Consider the following 18,641-nt stretch of genomic DNA (forward strand, 5'->3'; position numbering starts at 1 on the left):
TCACGCACTACCGGAACCTCTAAACTGACCTCGGTCCCTCGGAATCCACCCGCGTATCCATCACATACGCCACAAAACCCTTACAGCCCTGCTGTAGACACCGCCTCGCCCTAGCGGCCGAACAAAACGCTGATCCCGAACGTGTACCCTCTCCGTACACCGTAAGAACTCCCCCACTAGGGTCTCGTATGGTCACCAGCTGTCGCTCGCAGTCGATAACCGCACCGAATCTGCTCAACAAGTCCATGCCCACAATGACACAGACATCACCCATCGTAATAGGAACCAGATCAATCGGGAACTCAACACCGAAAATCTCGACTACGCACCCTCGGAGAACCTCCGTGGCATATATCACCCTCTCGTCAGCTATGGAAACTCTCAGAGGCCGACTCAACGCCTCATGACTAACACTGATATGCTGACTAAAAGCCAAAGATACAAAAGACCGACTCGCACCAGAGTCAAATAACACCAAGGCAGGTACAGAATTCACAAGAAAAGTACCTACGCATAACATAATATAAGCATAATATCTCAACATCAAAAATAAATACACGAAAGAATACATACCAGCCACGACATCAGGCGCTGCGCGGACCTCCTCCGCGGTCAGCTGAAAAGCTCTCCCTTGTGACCTCGGCGCCTCGGCCTTCACTGGCCGAATCTCGGTAGCTCTGATGGCGGCAGGGGCAGATCCCTGAGGTGCTCCCTGAGATGATCCTCACAATTGCGGACACTCTGCCTTTCGGTGTCCGGTCTGGTTGCAGTGGAAACACACCGCAAACCCCTTGGGGCAGTCCTTGGCCATATGTCCCTCCTTGCCACACTTGTAGCAAGATCCCGCTCTACAGACTCCATCATGACCCTTTCCGCACTTCCCACAAGTGCGGCCCTTTTGGCTCCCTGGTTTGGGATCAGCGGGCTTGGCCCGCTTGGCTGCCGGCTGAGACTGCGCCGGTCGCCGATCCCTCCCCTGAGACTCCGCCTCCTCCCTGGCCTGAGTCTCTAGATCAATCTCCCTCTTCCGGGCATTTGCCTGAAGCTCGGCAAATGTTCGGTACGAGGAGTTCGCCGCGAACTCCCGAATGTCTCTCCTCAAAATACTCAGATATCGGCTCATACGTGACTGCTCGGTGGACACGTGCTCAGGGCAGAACATCGCCCTCTCATGGAACATCCTGGTAATCGCCGTAACAGACTCAGTACCCTGCTTGAGGGTCAGAAACTCCTGGGCCAAACGTTCCCTCTCCACCTGGGGAACATACTCATCTCGGAACATGGCAGTGAACCTCTCCCAGGTCACTGCCGCAAGCTCAGCAGGCGTAAGGTGCGCCGTCACAAACTTCCACCAGTCCTTCGCTCCCAAGCGAAGCTGGTTCAGCGCGAACCGAACCTTCAAATGATCAGGAGATGAGCAAGTGAAGAAACACCCCTCTATGTCAGAAATCCATCTCATAGCCGCCTCTGGTCCTGGGTCCCATCAAACTCTGGCGGTTTTGTGTTGCTGAACTCTTGGAACAGCAACGCATCACCACTCTACGGCCTCGCGGCAGCAATAGCTGCGGTGGCCGCTGCAACAGCAGCCTCAGAAAGAGCGGCATAACGTTCATTAAAGGTCTCAATCAGCGTGGTCTTAATAGACCCAAACATCTTTGGTATCTCTGCCATGATGGCCGCAACCACCTCCTCATGGATGATCCGGCGGATCTCCTCATCACTGGTCTCACTGCTCTCAGGCATCAGACGTGTCCTCACCATGATCTACCTCTAAAATACAACATACGATAAATTAGAATCCATTCGAGCATACTCACACTCGACAACTCATCCCTCCTTGATCCTTGATATTCCAAAGATTCTTACTTGGGCTGTACACCGCTCCGGTGCTTTCAGTATTACGGGCCCAATACTACTGTCCGCACCGTATCAGAATACACCCCAAGTCCTCCTTTTCGGATTCCAAATCCCAAGTACTCTATCATGCATAATCCACTCTCTAACAGATCTCTCATAAGCCCCTCACTGCTACCTACTCACTCTCAAGCATCTCATAGTAGCTAACCTCTCCCTAGGCTAAGGCATCACAAATCAGGCCACTCTAGTCCTAATAGGAGTACTTAGCCTACTCTAGCATGAGAATACATCATATCAATATCAATATCACATAACATGAGGGTATTTTGGGAAATCACCGTTCGGGCACGGACTGATCGTACACACAACTCTGCTATGCGTTCTTCCAAAAATCTTTTACTCTTTTTGAAATACTTCTCAAATCCTCAGTTTGAGTTCAAATATGCCCGAAGGTGTACTCGAATCCCTCAAACCAAGGCTCTGATACCAACTTGTAACACCGTGAATTTCAAAATAATTTTTCGCATAATATAAAAACATATTCATTTAATTTTCATAAAACATCAATGTTTGAAACTCCAATCCATGTCATACAAAGTATCCCAAGATCACATATCATAAAAATCCCATGTGTGTGTACTGATCAAGCCGGCGCCTTCCCACGGTCATCACTAGTACCTGAAACAAATAACACCAACACTGTAAGCACAAAGCTTAGTGAGTTCCGCAAAATACCACACATAACACATATTAGCCACTCGAGACTATAACTCTGTGGGTCCGTAGACCCTACTCTGTGAACCCTCTGGTTCTAACTCTGGGAACCTTCCGGTTCCAACTCTATAAACATGCACAACATAAATCACATAGAAATAATGCAGTACAACACATAACATACATATAGCATACAAATACTCTGTCACATAACTTTGATTACCTACTCAAGGTAAAGTATAGTGAGAAGACTCACCTCGCGTATCTCGATAACTCGCAAATCCCGGAAATCACTCGCGCTCGATCCTCCGAGCTATAATCCTCCTATAACACAATATATCTCTAATTAACACTTTCTCAACTAAGGTTGACTACCCCTATCAAGTCAACACTGGTCAACTCTGGTCAACGGTTGTGACATCCCCAATTTCATGGCCAGAAAAGACCGATTTGTTTATACTTTGTTTTTAAAATCAGAGTAATCGTTTAAAGAAAATTGTTGCGGAATTTGTCCCCAAAATAAAAAAATATGATAAGAATTTATCAAAGCATTTCTTAATGAAAAGTATTTTCGTTATATTACAAAATCTCGGGATGTCATGTTCCGATACAGACACATAAGCATAAACAGAACTTACATTTATTTACACTAATGATTTACATCTCCTTTATTCTCTCAGTGAAATATGTCTTCATATTGATACCTGTGATACAAAGAAAACTGAGTGGGTCAGGCTTGGGAGCCTGGTGAGCATATAGGGTTTTCAACCCACAATAATATATTTATTATATTCAATCATCAAACAATCAACCCAGTTACCCATCCCCATTATCTTCTTTATTTCTTAAGGGTTTACCCTAAGAGTCGATTATACTTCATTCATTCATTCCTAAGGATTTACCTAAGGAACTGATACAAAGTCCATTTGCTACCACGGTTTATACAACAGGCACTACGTCGTATAGTCACCAGGGTTCATACAATTGACACTACGTCTCATAGTCACCAGGGTTTACACAATAGGCACTACGTCTCATGGTCACCTGGGTTTACACAAAAGGCACGAAGTCACATCGTCACCAAGGTTTCTCAAATAGGCACGAAGTCGCATCGTCACCAAGGCTTACTCAATAGGCACGAAGTCGCATCGTCACCAACTATTCCATCTACCCATGTTCTATCCAACACTTTTGTAGATATAAATACAAACACAATTTAAATCATTTAACACCCGTATAAAAACATCAATTCCAAATCCATCTCAAATAGATAATTAATATATAACACATAGCACGTATTTTATAAAATACTTCATATTTATGTGTAAGATGAAAGTGACTATACACTCACTTGATCAGAAGATGATCGGGTAGCACTACGGCTTGCAGAAGAGGTGTTTCTCCGTAGATCTGGAAGATCTTCACAAAAATCGGCTCCTCGCGGGCAGCGCTTTGGCTCGAGAATAACGCTCTTCGGGATCCTCGGGGCTTCGGATCTTGCTTCGGGGCTCGGGAATATTACGGGGGCTTCGGGGTATAAACGGCATGAAAAACGAGGCAAAAACTAGAGAGAAGAAAGAGTTTGAACAAGAGAAAATGGCAGAATTCGAGTTCTATTTATAGGCTGAGGGTCTGGGATTACGCGGGGCGTAATCTCAAATTATGCAGGGCGTACTCAATACGCGGGGCGTACTTTGACGTCACTGCGTGCGTCGACTGGTGGCACTCGAGTATTGGTCAGACAAGTTGCATCTGACTGAGTATGTTGGGCGTACTCAAATTACGCTGGGCGTAATTTGACTCGTCAACTTCTAAATTGCGTAACTTTCGCATACGAGCTCCGTTTTCGACGTTCTTTATATCCACGCGTAGGTCAGACCATACTCCACAACTTTCATTTGGAATCTGTCGGCTAATTTTGACTTTTATTTTTATTATTTATTTTTAGAAGGCCGAGACAGAAAAAGTTCGTTATAAATTCATAACTTCTTCGTCTGACGTCCGTTCTCGCCTAACTTTTCATCGCTTCGCTACTAACAGCGAGATCTTCGATTCTCGTTTAGATTGTTTCGGCTAAAAACCGCTCGATCTCAAATCGAGTATTCGGGCTGCATACCGCTAAGTCGAAACTTCGAAAAATCATAACTTCCTCATACGAAGTCAGATTTGGGCGTTCTTTTTATGCACGCTCATGGTTTAACGTATTCTACAACTTTCATTTAGATTGCTAAGGCTAAATATCACTATAACGTAATTTCACTTTTTACGTCGCGCTGTGCCGTGCCGGTTCTGTCGCGAAACTTCAACAAGTCATAACTTCTTCGTTATAACTCGGATTTCGGCGTTCTTTATATGCACGGAAACTTTGTGACATATACTACAACATAATTAAGATTATTTATTCTAAATAATATTTTATCAAAAAGTCGTTTTTGACGCTTATCATCTCTTAATTGCTTAGCCCTGATCTACGGGCGTTACAATTATCTCCCCCTTAGGATGATTACGTCCCGGAATCATCAACGAAATAGGGATTGTATAATGATTCCATATGTCATCCTTCCATCCTAAGTAATCACCGTGATGCTCAATCTTGCACCTGCTCTTCATACTATGTTGGGCTTTCAATCGTAACCTTCAAGGTACAAAATAGGTCCTTATTGAGGACTCCTTCTTCTTCTCATGATAACTTCTTTCCTTTATCTATTGTAACAGACCAATGGGTCGTGCTCTACTGACCTCTCATCGCACGATGCGATGCTTAGACAAGGTCTTTTTAAAGTTAAATTCCAGAATGGAATATACCTTCCTTTATATTCTAATGTGATATAATAACATTTTAGCATGTAGCATTTCTAGCTACAAACTTTATGAACAACGAGTGTGATACCATTGATCGCATTAACTTCAATCTTCTGACTTACGTCCGATGTTACTTCGAACTAGGTTCTCCGAACCACGTAACATACTCACCGTAGTCAGACTCCAATTGGATATGACCACTAGGGTCGGAACTAAAACCATCTTACTAGTCATTACCGAAACAAGGGTAATGACATATCCGAATAAAACGGAATCAATCACTAGCTTCTTGGTAACCTTGTGACTTTCCCTAATCCAAGTGTGAGTCCTGTGCTTCCGGTAGTATATGCATCTACTACCTTTCACACCTACTCATACTCGTCCCAAGTATCGTCTCTCAGTCGAACCAAGTCGCTATACAAGAAAATCACAAAACAATTTAACACATACGAATGTGTCCAAGTAATCATAAACAATTTCCCTAGACTCTACTAGGACTTCTTCATTGCTCAATCTTCAATCATCAACTCTACTTCAACTCGATTGGTGATGGAAATACCAGACGATGAGACAACTTCAAGAATTTCACCAATCGTTCCATCATCCTGCTAATCGAAGGTGTACTTTAGACGTACCGTACTCCTCTAAACGTACTTTTATTTCATAAGACATACTCTAAAGGCAAGATACCACTCTTACGATATCTTCTGATAGGTGTCATCCACTATCATAAGCCTTCTTCATTTCCTCCATTTACTCAATTTCTCTACGAGTCTTCACCATGACCCCTTGTACATCCAAGCAGACATTCGGTGTACCAAGCGAGAATTTTAAGATAAGAAAGCTTTAATTACGATAAACGTATAAATCTCCTTATCACCTAAAACATTTACATGCTAGTTCTAATATCGTAGCCGTACGCTTAGAATCCTACACACATAAGGTTTCCAGATTCGATCGGCAACAGACCATAGATCTGAACAAATAATAGCATCAATTTAGCTATCACACAAAACAATTAGCACATAAAAGCATTTTAGGCATCATTCCTAAAATAAACTAGTGCTTGTGTCAATTTAGGTGTACTACCTAACATATTTTAGACACACTCCTCACAATCATTACTTAGCATTCTAAGTTTAAGTCTAGAAATTTCCTACAAATTCCTAGTTCGCTTAAACTAATGCTCTGATACCAACTATGACATCCCCAATTTCATGGCTAGAAAAGACCGATTTGTTTATGCTTTGTTTTTAAAATCAGAGTAATCGTTTAAAGAAAATTGTTGCGGAATTTGTCCCCAAAATAAAAAATATGATAAGAATTTATCAAAGCATTTCTTAATGAAAAGTATTTTCGTTATATAACAAAATCTCGGGATGTCATGTTCCGATACAGACACATAAGCATAAACAGAACTTACATTTATTTACAATAATGATTTACATCTCCTTTATTCTCTTAGTGAAATATGTCTTTGTATTGATACCTGTGATACAAAGAAAACTGAGTGGGTCAGGCTTGGGAGCCTGGTGAACATATAGGGTTTTCAACCCACAATAATATATTTATTATATTCAATCATCAAACAATCAACCCAGTTACCCATCCCCATTATCTTCTTTATTTCTTAAGGTTTTACCCTAAGAGTCGATTATACTTCATTCATTCATTCCTAAGGATTTACCTGAGGAACTGGCACAAAGTCCATTTGCTACCACGGTTTATAGAACAGGCACTACGTCGCATAGTCACCAGGGTTCATACAATTGGCACTACGTCTCATAGTCACCAGGGTTTACACAATAGGCACTACGTCTCATGGTCACCTGGGTTTACACAAAAGGCACGAAGTCACATCGTCACCAAGGTTTCTCAAATAGGCACGAAGTCGCATCGTCACCAAGGCTTACTCAATAGGCACGAAGTCACATCGTCACCAACTATTCCATCTACCCATGTTCTATCCAACACTTTTGTAGATATAAATACAAACACAATTTAAATCATTTAACACCCGTATAAAAACATCAATTCCAAATCCATCTCAAATAGATAATTAATATATAACACATAGCACGTATTTTATAAAATACTTCATATTTATGTGTAAGATGAAAGTGAATATACACTCACTTGATCAGAAGATGATCGGGCAGCACTACGGCTTGCAGAAGAGGTGTTTCTCCGTAGATCTGGAAGATCTTCACAAAAATCGGCTCCTCGCGGGCAGCGCTTCGGCTCGGGAATAACGCTCTTCGGGATCCTCGGGGCTTCGGATCTTGCTTCGGGGCTCGGGAATATTACTGGGGCTTCGGGGTATAAACGGCACGCAAAACGAGGAAAAACTAGAGAGAAGAAAGAGTTTGAACAAGAGAAAATGGCAGAATTCGAGTTCTATTTATAGGCCGAGGGTCTGGGATTTCGTGGGGCGTAATCTCAAATTATGCAGGGCGTACTCAATACGCGGGGTGTAACTTGGTTACGCGGGGCGTACTTTGACGTCACTGCATGCGTCGACTGGTGGCACTCGAGTATTGGTCAGACAAGTTGCATCTGACTGAGTATGTTGGGCGTACTCAAATTACGCTGGGCGTAATTTGACTCGTCAACTTCTAAATTGCGTAACTTTCGCATACGAGCTCCGTTTTCGACGTTCTTTATATCCACGCGTAGGTCAGACCATACTCCACAACTTTCATTTAGACTCTATCGGCTAATTTTGAGTTTTATTTTTATTATTTATTTTTAGAAGGCCGGGACAGAAAAAGTTCGTTATAAATTCATAACTTCTTCGTCTGACGTCCGTTCTCGCCTAACTTTTCATCGTTTCGCTACTAACAGCGAGATCTTCGATTCTCGTTTAGATTGTTTTGGCTAAAAACCGCTCGATCTCAAATCGAGTATTCGGGCTGCATACCGCTAAGTCGAAACTTCGAAAAATCATAACTTCCTCATACGAAGTCAGATTTGGGCGTTCTTTTTATGCACGCTCATGGTTTAACGTATTATACAACTTTCATTTAGATTGCTAAGGCTAAATATCACTCTAATGTAAATTCACTTTTTACGTCGCGCTGTGCCGTGCCGGTTCTGTCGCGAAACTTCAACAGGTCATAACTTCTTCGTTATAACTCGGATTTCGGCGTTCTTTATATGCACGGAAACCTTGTGACATATACTACAACATAATTATATTTATTCTAAATAATATTTTATCAAAAAGTTGTTTTTGACGCTTATCGTCTCTTAATTGATTAGCCCTGATCTACGGGCGTAACAACAGTCAACGGTCAATGGTGAAGTTTGACCGGACTCGGCGAGTGCACTAGAGCGACTCGGCGAGTCCATACACATTCACTGACTCCTTAGAATCCTCACTTGACACGTCGAGTGCTTCCCTGACTCGACGAGTTCCACCTGGCATGAATCGCGGGGCCACCACGACTCAACTCGCCGAGTCTCAAGAACAACTCGGCGAGTTCAGGCTTGACTCAGCCCCCTAATGACTCTCCCTGACTCACTGGGTCAACCCCAACCCGGCGAGTCCACTCGAAGAACACTTTACGTGAAACCCCAACCCTACTCGCCGAGTCTCAAGAACAACTCAGCGAGTTCATACCATGCACAAACTCTATTGACCTTCTGAGGTCAGATCTGCTTTCCCAAACCATAGATCTAGCCTCCCCAAGGCATCAAAAGATGATTTGGTCCCAAAAATGACCACCTAGGTCATACCATGCCACGTAAAGTTTGGAACTTGATGCTTGTATAACCCCTACAAGGCATCAAAAGATGATTTGGTCCCAAAAATGACCACCTAGGTCTAATAACTCCATAATAACCCAAAAAGCCCTAAGGGTTAAGGTCTCTGGACCTCTTTGAGTCCAGATCCAAGGAACAAACTCGAAGAGGGGCCATTTGCTTCACATAATCACTCTTCAAACGAATGATAAAACCCTAACTCTAAAGATCAACCCTAAAACTGAAGGAGATTCGAATCATTACCTCAAAATGAAGCCTCTGGACTCTGGATATGCTAGAATCTCACCTCCTCCTTGCTCTTGCCACCTTCTTCTTGCTAAACAAGGAACACAAAGGCCCAAAAGTGACTTCTTCTCTCCCAAAACAAATTAGCTCTCTTAGGGTTCTCTCAAGGGACTAGTAGCCGCAATGGGAGGCTATAAGTGCCCTTAAATAGGCTCCAAACCCGGGGATTTAGGGTTTCATTAAACAGCGTGGACTCGCCGAGTCCACTCCTTGGACTCACCGAGTCCAGGCGCGAACCCGCGTCCAAGCCGCGATCCTACTCGACGAGTCTGAGCTCCAACTCGCCGAGTATCCTCACAAAATGCCAAAAAATATAAGAATGAATAATACTTGGGAATCCGGGCTGTTACAAGAAAATACTGATTCCCAGGAAAATGTGCCATCGCCCATCTTTTTGGATTGATGTTTTGTAGGTATTCCCATACACGAATATTTACATTTTTTATTTTTTTCCATCCCACTATCGAATTTTTAAATGGTATAGGCTTTGCATGTCTCCCAAAATAATGCGTGCATTGTGTCGCTGCTTCCAAATTTTGCTGAAATGTTGAAATACAAATGGATACCACATATTCCATGATAGGCGTAAGGAAATATATTTGCAATTTACATCGCTATGGATGGAGCCCTATCAGATATGATTGTAAGGTCTTCGAAGTTGCCTATACATTCTTGTAGCTTTCGAAGGAACCATAACCACGTCTCCGCACATTCACTTTTGCAAATGGCATAAACAACAGGCATGATTTGGTTTTGACCGTCCATTGTCACTGCAAGCAACATCGTGCCTTTGAATTCACCATTTAGGTGACCACCATCAATTATTAGGGTCGGCCTACAATACTTAATGAACGCTCGTACCTACAATTATTTTTCATTGCATTAACAAATACCAATTAGGATTCATATGTTATATTTGTTATAAAAATTAACACTGCTTACCGAGCAACCCAACGCGATAAACACGAACTCAAACCGATCATCATCGTCTACTCTTATCTGAGTAACAGTTCCTGGATTGTGCTTGACCAAGTTGTGCAGATACGCTGGTAGTTTGGTGAATGAATCCTCTTTGGTACCTCTTAACATCAACAACGCATACTGTTTTGCACGCCATGCATGTTGGTATGAGATATTGATTGAAAATTTCGAATTGATGTCCCAAACAATTTCATTACCCCGATAAACTCTATTATAGTCTCCGGCCAATACTTCAATGATAAAGTGGCCGAGTACCTTTTTCTTTGATTGTCGATGATTAGACTCCAAATTTGTTGCACAACATGTGTGTTGGTCAACAACTTTTGTGACTTGGAAAGCAGTAGTCGATTGGATTCCCCTTGCCCTAACCATCCATGAACAATTTTTAACCAAACAAACAACCTCGAACCTTCCTTTGCTCGATTTGGTAGTCTTATATTGCTTACCTTGTTCCATGCATTGTCTTCCGATTGCAAGCTTGAGCAACTCTTTGTCATCAAAAATATCTAAAACCTTAAACTCTTCACTTATATCGACCCTCTGACATGGAATGTTCACATCAGCATTTACAGGACACGAAGGCAAAGGGGGCATACCATGAAACATGGTATCTGAATAAATAAGCTTAGGTTTGTCATCTAATTCTTCTCTGTTAGAATCACTATCTAGGCCGGATATATCCAACTTGTCACAATCCGCAAACTCGCCATATCCTTTTAGTTCACCATCATGCAAAAACGAAACTTCTTGTTTTCCAGATTCATTACCAACCTTATTCACCACGGCTACTGCTTTTTTTTTTGTCAAATGAATCATTTACACCAACATCATTAACATATGTACCAACATATATACTTATAATTCTCCGGTGTAACATACATAATCGGTTCTGGAACTACATTTACATTTTCAGCAACATTATGATATTGACTTTTACTTGGACTTTTAAAATTACCTATTGGGTTGTTGCTCCCTTTTCCACTTGATAAATTTGCTGTAGATGCCTTTCCTCTATCATCCATTTCGTTCGGCCAAACGCCTTCTTCAACCACCACATACACAGACACATATTTATCTCCTACGCCATTTATTACCTTCATCATCTTTCTAATATCACGATCATCAACAATACCACAATAATAGAGTTGTTCTGGATGTTGATAAGCCAAACTAACTTTTAATTCTTCGGGAATACCTATCTTGCACTTGACCAACTGAACAAATTCGGTGAACGTTGTGTTTTCGTAAAATTCAACACCTAAATAAAACATTCTCGGATTGTATCCCAGTGGCCAAACATAAGATAATTGGGAATTAACAAACTCCCATCTTCCATCTATAATGAGCAATACAAAATACTCGTTACAACTCATTATCTTAATTTTGAGGATAAAGAAGCTAGAGAGAATAAACTTTCCAAAAATATAAAATACTTAATATATATAAGATTGGTTGAAAACAGTAGTCAACTCTGACTAAAAAGTAGTCAAGTTTAACAAAAAACTAGTCAAATTTAGCAACAAAGTAGTCAACTTTACCCAAAAAGTAGTATACTTTTTCGTCAGAGTTGACTACTGTTAAAATTTAAACAAAATAATTCAAACCAAATAATTGTTAAAACTTAAACAAAATAATTGTTAAAGTTATTGTACATATTATAAACACTATTTTTTATACTCTATATTACATATATATATATATATATATATATATATATATATATATATATATATATATATATATAAAATTAAAACCGTAGTTTTTTGGACAAAATAGAAGATAAAACCCCCAAAATAGAAGATAAAAGCCCCCAAAAAAATAAAAAAATAAAACAATAAAACTGTAGCTTTTTTTTTACGAAAACCGTAGACTGCGGTTTGGGAAACTGTAGGTTTTAAAAAAACCTACGGTTTTGAATGTCAAAAATGAATTTTTTTTATACAAAACGCGAAACAGTAGACGAATCTCGAAACCTACGGTTTCGTGGGCTATTTATGGCCATTTGCTAATTTTTGGCTAAAAATTGATAATTACCCCCTTAATTTGGCTAGATTAGTATTTAGCCCTTTAAATTTGAATTTGACTTTAAGACTAATCTGGCAACCAAATGTTTGGTTGGTTGTCACATTTGAATTAAAAAAAAGCTATTATACAACGGATCGGTTGTTCCAGAAAACCTTAGTTCCATTTTTTATTTTATTTATTTGTTATAACTTTTTTGCACTGTAAACATTATATTCTAATTAATTTTTTTATTTTTATTAAAAAAATAAACAAAATACACTAAAATATATAAAATAAATTTGTCTACAAATAAAGACCAATATTCATATATATATATATATATATATATATATATATATATATATATATATATATATATATATATTATATTGCCTATATAATCTTAAAAATATTAAAACAATTGGGTTTGAAATTATATATATATATATATATATATATATATATATATATATATATATATATATATATATATATATATATATAGGGTTAAGTTATTGTGTTCTAACTATATATTGTGTGCATGTAGGATTCATTGTAGATCAATCATTTTAGTTATTTCAAGAAAGTAATTAATGCATATTACATGTTGAATGTATAATGAGTATTAATTAAAATTTCAGCATTTAATATATATATATATATATATATATATATATATATATATATAGTTTGTATAATATAATAAAAATTAATTATAACTAATATAAAAGTTTGGATTTGGTTGGGTTGCTAATATGTGTGAAAAGTTGGGTTTAGTTGGATTGTATAGATTGATTTTTTTTTTTTTTTTTTTTTTTTTTTTTTTTTTTTAAATTGATATATGGGTTGGTCTTGATTGTGTCAGAGAGTAATCTAAGATGCATGTCAGAGAGTAATCTAAGATGCATGGTTGATCAATTCAACTTTTATCTAGAAACTAGGTGTGAGAGCCCTGTATTACACGGGTTGATAAAAAAAGTTAAGTATAAGATATAGACATTAAGTATTTTGTAAAGTAAAATTTTGAAAAAATATAAATAAAATGATGAATAAGTAATTCAATATATACTAATAAAAAATTATTATCATATTTTAAAAAAAGATGCTAAATATGAATGTGTAAAAATTAAGTACTTTTTAAAGTAAACTTTCGAAATAAATACAGTAAATAGAATAAACCACAACGACTATTTATGTAATTTGTCTTAATTAATCTATACTAATAAAACTAATTAATATAAATTCACAAATGTAATTCATTAATGTATTAATAGAAAATAAGAATTCACAAATGGATAGTTTACTATATACATTAATTCACATTAATTACTATGAGGTGACATTTAATAGGTGAAAATTTAATAAAAATGAAAAAAAAATACAAAAATGACAAGTGGAAAAAAAAATAATTTTAAAATTCTAAGAAAATGACATGTGTTAAATTCAATAAGAAGTTGACATTTGACAAAATTATCTTTATTTATTAAGGTAGATATAAGAGAAATTAGTTGGACTCGGGTAGAGAAGGTTCATAAAAGGTAATTATAATTTAGGTATTATATGAAGGGGATCAATATGAAATTAAAGGATGATGGTGGAATTAATAACATGTATGTTAGATTTAAAATTATTCAGAGGTAAACTACATTTTAAACGGTTGGGTTTAAAATTTAATATTATTATATGAGTAAGTTGATTGTACTTTGTGTTTAAATGTTTATGTCTTAAAATTATAGTATTAGTATTATTCAATTTACTTTATAAAAGTAATATATATTAACTTAGTCAATCATTTAATTACCTATTAACTCATTTTCACGTGGTGACATACTTGTAAGTACTACAAAAGAATGAAACTTTCAAAGGCACTTGCGTAATTTTATCCAACATCAAATCTTGTTAGGAAATCATCATTTCCTTCTATCGAATAGCATCGTTTCCCTACAACATGAGCAAACCATTTGTAGAACTATTCATTCATTCATTTCGATCAAAAACAATCACTGCCTTCGAACAAAAACCCTATAAATCAGTCTCGTGGAGAACAAATTGACGAAAATGTCTTTCGATAAAACCTAAACGAAACCATTTCGTCGTTGTTGACGATGAAATGTAATCATCGACGTTTTTTTCTTCAATTTTCATTTATTTGTCATCATTTCTTAACTTGTTAGTTGTTTACTTGAAATTTTCGTAATCATCGTTCATTATTAGTTGATTTACAACTAAAAATTTGGTATTGACATTGTACATTCTTCATACTTGTTGGTTTACTTAAAATTCTGTAATCCTCGTTTATTTTCGTAACCCTCCTTTATTATTAATTGATTTACTTGAAATTTGTGTAATAACCATTCATATTAATTAATTTATAAATGATCTTACATTATTTGTTCATTTTTCTTACTTATTCACGACTTTTCTGTTAAAAAAATGAACGTTGTGTCACATTGTTTAACAATTAATGTAATCTATTGAGATTTTACAGTTAACATGAGGAGCACCTGAGGGAGGTGCCGGAGACACTGAGGAAGGATAGACTTTTCGCAATGTTCTTCAAGTGTAAGTTCTGGTTGTGCAAGGTGTAGTTTCTGGGACACCTTGTCAACCAAAAGGGTATTCTAGTCGATCCATCCAAGGTTAAGGCCATGATACAGTGGGAGGTTCCGAAGTCTCCATCTGAGATTCAAAGTTTTCTTGGTTTAGCAGATTAATATTTGAGATTCATCCAGGATTTCTCCAAGATAGCCATTCCATTGACCCGAATGACCAAAAAGACGGTTACATTTCGCTGGGGCCTTAGCAGTAGGCGGCTTTTGAGACTCTTCGACAGCGATTGCGTGAGGCGCCGATTCTGACTCTACTAGAGGGTGTTGATGATTTTATGGTTTATTGTGATGCTTTGATCTCCGGTTTAGGGGCAATGTTGATGTAGAGGGGACGCGTGATAGCTTACTCTTCGAGGCAGTTGAAGCCTCATGAGGCGAATTATCCGACACATGATTTGGAATTGGGGGCCATGGTGTTCGCCCTCAAGATTTGTCAGAATTACCTCTATGGGGTCCGGTGTACCATATACATAGATCACAAGAGATTGAGGTACTTGATAGATCAACCAAATCTGAATATGAGGCAACATCGATGGTTGGATGTGGTGAAGGATTATGATTGCGAGATCCTTTATCACCCGAGGAAGGCTAGTGTGGTGGTCGATGTTCTTAGCTGCAAGGCGGTCGCGGATCCGATCAGGGGTTTATGTTTGAGGATGATTGTGATTACTCCACTGTTGGAGTGGATTCGGGAGGCATATATTGAGGCTATGAAGGAAGAGCACCAGAAAAGCGAGTGTATTGTGGGTCAGGTGGCTTTCTTCGATTATGATAGCCGTGGAGGAGGCTTACAAGTCGAGGTTCTCCATCCATCCTGAGGCGACGAAGATGTATATGGATCTTCGTCCTAATTATTGGTGGCCCTACATGAAGCGGGATGTAGCGTGGTTCGTAGAAAGGTGTTTGACCTGCAGGAAGGTCAAGGCAAAACATCAGCGACCTCACGGAAAGATGTATCCGTTGGAGATTCCTGTATGGAAATGGAAAAAAATTACCATGGATTTTATCACAAAGCTTCCCAGGACTGTGCGCGAGGTGAATTCGTTATGGGTCATCGTGGAACGATCGACCAAGAGTGCTTATTTCATTCCGATTCAGGAGAGTATTTTTGCAAAGAAGTTGGCTGAGGTTTATATCAGGGAGGTGGTGACACGTCATGGAGTGCCGGTATCAGTGGTTTCTGACAGGGATGTTCGTTTTACTTCCAAATTTTGGAAGCGATTTCATGACGAGTTGGGCACTCATCTCCATTTTAGTACAACATCTCATCCACAGACTGATGGTTAGAGTAAGCAGACTATCTAAACCCTTAAGCATATGCTATGTGCATGCATGTTGGATTTTTGTGGGAGTTAGGATACTTATCTTCTGTTAGCAGAATTTTTGTATATCAGCAGTTATTGTAACGCCTGCAGATTCGGGCTAGTCAATTTAGAGGCAATAAGTGTTGAAAACACCTTTTCGACAAAAGATTATTTAGAATAAATAATCTTAACCAAGTTGTAGAATATGTCTCAAGGGTTCCGTACATATAAAGAACGCTGAAATCCGAGTTATAACGAAGAAGTTATGACCCGTCGAAGTTTTACGACAAAACCAACACGACACTGGGAATCGTAAAAAGTGAATTTACGATAAAATACTTTCTAGAATTAGCGATCTAAACAAAATTCGTACTATATGTTAAACCGAGAGTGTGCATAAAAAGAACGTCCAAATATGACTTAGTATGAGGAAGTTATATTTTTCTAAGATTTAGCATAACAGTGCACGACCTGAAAATTCGAATTTTAGATCGGTCGATTTTTAGCCAAAATAATCTAAACCAGAAATGAATATATCGTTAATAGGAGTTAAACAATAAAAAGACAGTCGAAAATGGAGCTCGTATGCGGAAGATATGGACGAAGCTTAGTCTCTACTCTTCAAGCGCGATGAATTCGATACAGTTTTGTAAATCTGAGATAGAGTAAGAACTAGCCGACAGGGTCTAAATGAAAGTTATAGTACTCGTAAATACCAATGCGTGAATATAAAGAACGTCGATAATAGAGCTCGTATCTTAAAGATATGGACGAAACTTAGTCTCTACTCTTCAAGCGCGACAAATTCGAATACAATTTTGTAAATCTGAGATAGAATGAGAATTAGCCGACGGGGTCTAAATGAAAGTTGTAGTACTCGTAAATACCAACGCGTGGATATAAATAATGTAGAAAATGGAGCTCGTACGCGGAAGATACGGATAAAACTTAGGGCCTACTCTACGATAAAACCCCTATAAATGTAGGTTGCTATTTCTTACTTGAACAAGTTCCTCTATTTCTTACTAATACATGAAAGTAGGTTTCTATTTCTTACTAGAACAAGTCCTCTATTTCTTACTAATACACGAAAGTTAGTTGCTATTTCTAACTAGAACAAGTCCCTCTCTTTCTTACTAATACATGAAAGTAGGTTTCTATTTCTTACTAGAAAAAGTCCCTCTATTTCTTACTAATACATGAAAGTAGGTTGTTATTTCTTACTAGAACAAATTCCTATATTTCTTAGTAATACATGAAAGTAGGTTGCTATTTCTTACTAGAACAAGTTCCTCTATTTCTTACTAATATATAAAAGTAGGTTGCTATTTCTTACTAGAACAAGTTTCTCAATTTCTTACTAATACATGAAAGTAGGTTGTTATTTCTTACTATAACAAGTCCCTCTATTTCTTACTAATACATGAAAGTAGGTTGCTATTTCTTACTAGAACAAGTCCCTTTATTTCTTACTAATACATGAAAGTAGGTTGCTATTTCTTACTAGAGCTAGTCCCTCTATTCCTTACTAATACATGATAGTAGGTTGCTTTTTCTTAGTAGAACAAGTCCCTCTATTTCTTACTAATACATGAAAGTAGGTTGCTATTTCTTACTATAACAAGTCCCTCTATTTCTTACTAATACATGAAAGTAGGTTGCTATTTCTTAGTAGAACAAGTTCCTCTATTTCTTACTAATACATGAAAGTTGGTTGCTATTTCTTACTAGAACAAGTTCCTCTATTTCTTACTAATACATGAAAGTAGGTTACTATTTCTTACTAGAACAAATTAGTCTATTTCTTACTAATACATGAAAGTAGGTTGCTACTTCTTACACAAGTCCTTCTATTTCTTACTAATATATGAAAGTAGGTTGCTATTTCGTACTATAACAAGTTGCTCTATTTCTTACTAATACATGAAAGTAGGTTGCTATCTCAAATTTATGACCCTTTTATCTTGGCATCATAAGTGGAACAAGTGTATTATACACCATATCCTGTTATGAAAAGGGATACAAAAGATCGGTGGGCTGTTATCAAGACAAAACCACGAGGGATATATGAAGTCGTTGAATATTTATCTGAAGTCATGAACGATGAAAACATGGAAGCTGGTCAATTCTTTTAGATTGATGAACGGTTCGAGTATTCAAATGAAGTAATTAATAATAAACGCATGAACCTAGTCATAGATGGAGAATTTCAAAAGTCTGATACCTAGAGAAATTGAGAAGGGGCTCGAGAGGAGGAAGAATTCCAAGAGTTTGAAGATACAGACAATGATGAAGATGAATTTGATTTTCCTAATGACTC

This window comes from Lactuca sativa, chromosome 5, assembly GCF_002870075.4.
Source record: "Lactuca sativa cultivar Salinas chromosome 5, Lsat_Salinas_v11, whole genome shotgun sequence".
NCBI lineage: Eukaryota > Viridiplantae > Streptophyta > Magnoliopsida > Asterales > Asteraceae > Lactuca > Lactuca sativa.